Source organism: Vidua macroura, chromosome 5 (assembly GCF_024509145.1).
Source record: "Vidua macroura isolate BioBank_ID:100142 chromosome 5, ASM2450914v1, whole genome shotgun sequence".
Taxonomy (NCBI): domain Eukaryota; kingdom Metazoa; phylum Chordata; class Aves; order Passeriformes; family Viduidae; genus Vidua; species Vidua macroura.
In genome coordinates this window covers 51239088-51245693 of record NC_071575.1, presented here as the reverse complement: position 1 = coordinate 51245693, position 6606 = coordinate 51239088, and the positions used below count along the sequence as shown (strand labels likewise).

The window sequence follows — 6606 nt, the reverse complement described above, 5'->3', positions numbered from 1 at the left end:
TCCCCAGCACTTTCCATACCCACCCCAGCAATAGCCCAGCTGAGTTAGGCCAGTGAAAATCTTCCACAAAATAAAATACTGTTCTTCCTGCTTGTGTCCCTACCCACTCCAACTACCCCTAACTCCCTACCTACGCCACCTCATGGCGGGGTTAGAGGAAAATCAGTGCCAAAAAAAAAAAAAAAAAAAGGGGTAAAGAAGAGACAGGGATTATCTTTTCTTCTTACGCAGTAACACAGAGTGCCTCCGTCCTGCTGATCACAATGTTTTTGAAAGAAAAAAGGTCGGACTTTATCTTAAAACAGAAAATGCCATTTCTGTTCTGCAACAGAAGATAACTTCTGGTGTGTTTGGGTAAAAAATAAAAGAAAATGTGCGTAAAATATAAAAGAAAACAAGCAGAAACATCTCGGTGTCCAAGTCGCTCCCGGGATGGGCACCAGGCTGGCTGGCACGCTGTGTGCAGGGCGCTCCCGCCGATCCCCCGCGGAACCCCGCGCAGGACAGCGCGCAGCCCCCGCGTCCCGGGGCGGCCCGCGGGCGGGGCGCGGGGCGGAGCGGGGCGGAGCGGCCTCGGTCCGCCACCGGCAGGGGGCGGGTGCGCCCTCCGCGCCTTCCTCCGGCTGCGCAGCGGCCGCGGCTCCGCTCGGTTCCTGCTCGGGCCGGGGCAGCCTTCGCGGCGCGGCCGCCGAGGGGACGCTGCACGACGTGTCCGCGCCCCACAGCCCCGGTAGGTGCTCGCGTTCTCCGCGGGGCTGCGCGGGGCGCGGCCCTTGCCCGTGTCCCGCCGGGCATCCCGCCGCTGGCTCCGCCGCCCGGGCGCGCATCGCTCTCCTCTGCGCGGGGCAGCCGCTGGCTGCCAGCCCCTGCCTCCGCTGCTGGCATTCCCCGGCGGTGCCCCTTCCCCGGGCCGCCTGGCCCTTCCCCCATCCCCTCCTGCCTCGGGAAGGGTGAGTGGGCCGGGGCCGCGGGTCAGAGCCGGGCGGGGCGCTGGGCGGGGGCTCTGTCCCGTCCTCCGCCCTTCCACCGTCCCAGCCCGGCGAAGGGGTCGGGGCCAGGCTGGAGGCAGCGGTGGGGCAGGGGACGAGCGCCCGGAGCTGCCGGCGGGGCCGCGCGGGAGGAGGAGGAGGCAGCGGGTGGCGGCGGTCGGGTCGGCGGGACGGCCCGGTCCCGGGAAATGAGTGAAACGCTGGCAGCGTGGCAGCCCCTTCCTGAAAACGAGGTGGTGCTGCTGCTCAGTGGTGGGGTTCCCTTGGCTTTCTCTGTGGAGTACGGGGTCGCGGGCACTGTTGGTCCATGAGTTGTAGGGCTCAGCTCTAAAATGCATCGTTACAGACGGCAGCCGTGAACTCCTAAGGAAGTTATATGTGCTGTTTGCAGAGAGATACTTATCGTAGCAGTCTGTATGCCTTTGGTTACCGGCCTCCGAGTTGCTGAAGTAGGAAAACATAGAAAAATTATATATATATTTTTTTTTCTCTTAAGTAAATGCTACCATATGTTAAGTCACGTGTTTGGCTGAGCCACTAAGGGGCTATGTAACTTACCTGACTTGTTTATTTTCCCATTTTCTCACATTTGAAAGAGGTTAAATCATAACGTAGTAACTCCAGACTTGGGTGAAGATCTTTGCATATACCAGGTATTTTAATATTCTGTGTGGCCTATTGTGCCGCACAGACTTGGAGCCCGTGGTGCCTCTTTGCTGGTGAACGCAGCTGACTGCTCCTCTCGTTTAAGTATTTATTTAATACTAATTGGGGAGTTATTTATAAAAAGTATCAAAACCACAGACTCACACCAGAAATGGCTGCCTAATGACTGTCGTGTTGTTTTCTTTTTTTTTAAACTTTCGAAACTTCTCGAGGTATGAGTATCTTCATTAGCACATATTTTCCCTCAGGGTTTCTTTTATGCATAGTTGTTTGTGTGGCAAAACAAGTTTTGTGACTTGCTTTAAGCCTGCAGGTAGGCTCTTCACAAGCTAATAGCTTGCTATTGTCATGTAATAACATCTGATCACTGCAGGATGGAGAAAGCACCTGTTGGGTTCAGGCGTTGCTTCCATCGCTTTGCAAAAGTCCTGACCACTTCACCCAGTAAGAGCGCAGAGTAAATAGATAATAATCGTTGCTTCACCGTACCACGAGTTCCTGTCCAGCCTCTCTAAGTGCAGCCCGAGTGCTTCAGGGCATATGTGTTCTACCTAACCTGGTTTTCGTAGACCAGGTTGCTTAAAGCCCCATCCAAACCTGGCTTGAGTGTTTCCAGGGATGGATTACCTGCTGCCTCTCTGGCAAACCTGTGTCGGTGTCTAATCACCATCCCAATACCAACCTCAGAGGCAAGCTGCTCTAGTCCCTTGGACACTGGGCCACCGACTACAACTCTTTGAGTGGCCACCCACATTTAATGAGAACTATTAGTGCGTATAGAAGGGAGGGATGATGTACACAGAGTTTAAAATTTTAGTGGAACTTTGGAAAATTAGTATTTAAAAAATGCATTTCTGAATGCTTAGTTTTCAGGGTTTTGGGGAAAATACTGACATACAGGAAACAGATTTTTAATTTTTTCAATGAAATCATAAGATGGATTGATACTGTGCAAAAATACCTGTCTACATGCAGATTATATTGCAGCCTGACGATTAGGTGTCCAAAAAATGAATCCACAGCAGACACAGAGAAGTTGTTCTTAAATATTTTAATTGATCAAAGAGAATTTGCTATTCAAATAGAACTTAGGTTCTGGTTTTTAAACTTGTAGTTCCAGTGAAGTCACAGAATTGACATGTGAGTGTAATGGCTGCAGGTCTTTCGATTTATATTGGTAATCAGTGTGTCCATGAGTCATTATAGAAGTCATATGTATGTTCGGTTCTGAGTTTTTCACTAAAATTTGCTGAGACTGTGTAGGGCTTGAGGCATAATTATTTTAAACCTCCATGTTTTACCTGCCAGTGGCCAGCTGTATTAGCCCCGTGACAATTGTTTTGCTGTCAACAGTAATTGTAATTGTAAAACAATTGTAATTGTTTTTCAGTTTAGGAGGATCTATCTGAGAAGTCTCACATTGTTCAAAACCAAGATTGTACATAAATTCTCAGAAAAAAATGTAATTTGCGTGAGTGTCAGAAATCTGATAGTCTTGCAGTAAGATCATGACACGGGTGAGCAAAACTAGCAGCCCGATGCTGCTGCACTTTGCCCCTCACTTTGCCCCTTGAATGTTGTCCTCTAATCTATTATTAAGGTTATATTCTCTTTTACTTAATGAGCAAGATCATGTGAGCTGGAGCAGCCTGGCAGGTGAACTCACCTATCTCATCAGTTTTCATGTTTCCTAATATATAGGCATGAGGACACAATAGAAGGGTGATACGGAAGTAACTTTGAACCGGTATTGCTGCTTGAAATCTCATTTCCTAGTATTTCTTGGATTAAGCATCTGTAACCTATAAATAGGTGTCCCTGGCTTCTTACTTCATCATCTAAAATTCTGTGTTTGACCATGAATCCAAGCACAGCTTCCTCATACTTTTGTTATGGGTATATGCATCCTGAGAGGACTTTAGAAATTTTTTTGTTAAAATAAATAAATGAATATTTTTTGGGGAATTTGTAACTCTTAATTCCACCCTGTAATTTGTTTCCATCTACTTGTGTCTCAGTGTTATCCACAAATTTAAAAATCTTATCCTTCTTCAGTAGTTCATTGATGTTTATAATAAGTGGTGGATGACTATATTAAATGGTATTTTACGCAAGGTTCCTGAAATTCAATCACACTAAAATTGTCACATTAATGATAGTGACTTTTTGGAATTGTTCAGCTTTTTTTGCTCCCCATATACATTACTGTATTTTTATAATACAAAAATAGTTTGTATCCTGATTTGCAGACTGAGCTGCCCAGTAGCATTTTCCAGCCTTGGCCTCACATATCCTCAGTGCCAAGAGAATGTGTAACAGTCTTTGTGGAAGAGAGGAGAACCTCTGTAAGACTAACAGGACAGAGGGAGCTGCTGAAGTAAACTTTGCCTTGCATTTGATGTTACTGTTGAGTCAGTGACAGAAAGTTTCACAATATGTTTATATGTACAGGCACATGCTAGTTCTCATGACAGTCCAGTTAAAATCTTAACATTGAAATACATTACAGTCTCCCCTCTGTTCATAAGATTTGCTTTCTGGTGACTGGCTGGCTTCCCCTTCTCCCACCCTCTCTCCAGTTGTATCTGTGCTGTCTGAGGAGACAGTAACCATCTCCTAGTAGCAAAGGTTTTTTATTTTATTTTGATCTGTTCTGGTGTCATCAGTTAGTTGAGTCATCATTTCACAAATGTTTATGCTGGTATTTGCTAGTATTGCTGCTGCTAGAAAGCCACTGACCTGCTCCCAGACACTTAACTCTGCTTTTGGATCTGCCTTGATACTCTTCACTTTGTGGGGGAGGTGGTTGATGGAACTGCCATGGCTGCTTGTGTGCTTGCTGGTCAGCTGAGTATTGGTGACACGTGAATGGTTTTGGAACTGCATTTAAGTTGACTCAGGCAGAGGTTTATGAAAGGAGTTCCCATAACAGATAATTTCTCTTAGGAGAGCACGATCCAAAGGGGATCACATCGTGAGTTGTTAGAGCGTGGTTGCATATCAGTGTCTTTGTGTCAGCTGTGCATAGTTTCAGTGGTAAGGTCACTGTAATAAGCACCTTTCTGTCACTGAGGGATGCTGTTCCTCAAAGGAGTTTATATGTTCCTAATGTGGTACATTTCTACATAAGTAATGACATACAGTGAATTGCTATGCAGCATAATTTTACATTTCCCCACTCATGACGATGTTTAGATTATAACATCTCAAAGGATAGAAAATATCTATGTTGGATTTTAGTTAGCAGATGAATACCAGTTGTTAAATAAATATTAAAATTTACAAATTATGTAAACATATAATATATAAAAAAGAACACATTGTCCCTAGATTTTTTTTTCTGTGAAATTATTCCTCACAGATATGGCTTAGGGTTTTGGTAGTGGTTGCTGTAAAATTGCGCCTAGCCAAAATGTAGGTTGTGGATCTTTGTTCTGATATCTTCATGCTCAGAAACCTAGAAACTACAGGTTTTGGGGCTGTTTTGTGTGTCTTCAGTAGGAAGAGGTGAGTCAGTCTAGAGCTGTTAAGAATCTTGTCACTGACTGACTTCCTCTCTATTTTCAAGTCTGTTTCACCTCATCACTCACAAATGATGGCCTGTCCAGTGCTAATGTGGACCAGTAGCAATGACTTGCCTGCACCACAGAAGCACTTTGGTTCTGGGTGCCTCATGCACATGGAGGTTATCAGGCACCAGCAGCAGTCTCGCATATGCAGTGTGATCCCATTAGCAATATCCTGTAGGCGTAGCGTGGTGTGTGGTGCCTGCTGCTGACCTTCTTCCCAGAGCTGGTATGCAGTGCTTTCTCTGCTGGCTGCTCTGCTCAGCCAGTGACATGCTCTTTTAATCCTGCAAAGGGCCAAAACCTATCCAAACGCTACCTCACATGGGAGATGAATAGATGAAAAGGGGCTCCACAGTGTCCCTTAGAACAAGAGGAACTAGAGACACCAGCAATGCTGTGAGCAGTGACTGTCACTGGGGAGTACTTTCCCCCAGTTTCCTTGTGAGATCAGCATGTACTTTGCTGGGATGAAGTGGAGAAATAAGTTGGTGTATGAAGTTCAGCAATTTGTCCTTGATGACTTTATCTATCTGAACTTCAATATTGGAGTTGGGTATTATCCAACCCCATGAAACACAGAGCTAAGATTCTCTTCAGTAGATACGTCAACAGCAATGGTACGAGATACTTTGTCACATATAAATAGTGTAGGTTTTTAGGCACCGTAAATCACATTCTTAACTACATGACTCAGTAAATTTTTGTAATAATTGAGAAGAGTCTTCAAAGTATGGATTGAGTGCTTATAAGGCTAAAATTTTTTTGTTGTTGATTGGTTATGTTGGTTTTTTTTTCTTGGATTGGTTTGATTTTGTTGTTTTAATTGCAGAAGGAATGTGGGTTAAGTTTCATTCTCTGTGGGATGAATGAATGCCTTAGTACTTTTATCTCAGCTTCTCAGAATTCAGAAGAATTTTTCAGTGTTTGAGACTGACTAGTTTGTGTGTTGCCTAAGGTGAAAGTACTGGCTTGATGCCACTAGCAAAAGCTTGCATGGACAGTGATTTGACATGTTGTTTGAGAAAGATTTGTTTTGAATTTTAAGTTTCAAAGCACTCCAGCACAATGCTGCTTCTCATGTGTATTTCCTTTCCTAAGAGTGAAACCACAGAGTGGTAGTCACAACACAGGACAGGCAACAGTAGCTGGAGTATCTATTTATAATTTTGAAATAAGCTTGGATTTAATTTCCTACATGTATCTGTATTCTTTTGTTGTAGATATAACTTGATAGAAGTAAAATAAAATCTTGTATTTACAAGCAAACACTTTGGGTCTGATTCAGTTGTCTAGAATACTAAGATAAATCTTGATATGTATATGGAAGAACACAATTCTTATAAGAAGTCTCATTTATATAAGAAATTAATAATTTTACTTCA

General features: G+C 44.4%; 1 protein-coding gene across 1 annotated transcript in view; it reads left to right on the top strand.

The window, feature by feature from the left end:
* Positions 1–603: 603 nt before the first annotated feature.
* FAM3C (FAM3 metabolism regulating signaling molecule C) overlaps positions 604–6606 on the top strand; it is a 28020-nt gene continuing 22017 nt past the window's right edge. Inside the window, exon 1 of the mRNA XM_053978068.1 lies at positions 604–730. The gene's annotated coding sequence lies outside the window, so the exon portion shown is untranslated. The remainder of the gene's footprint in view (positions 731–6606) is intronic.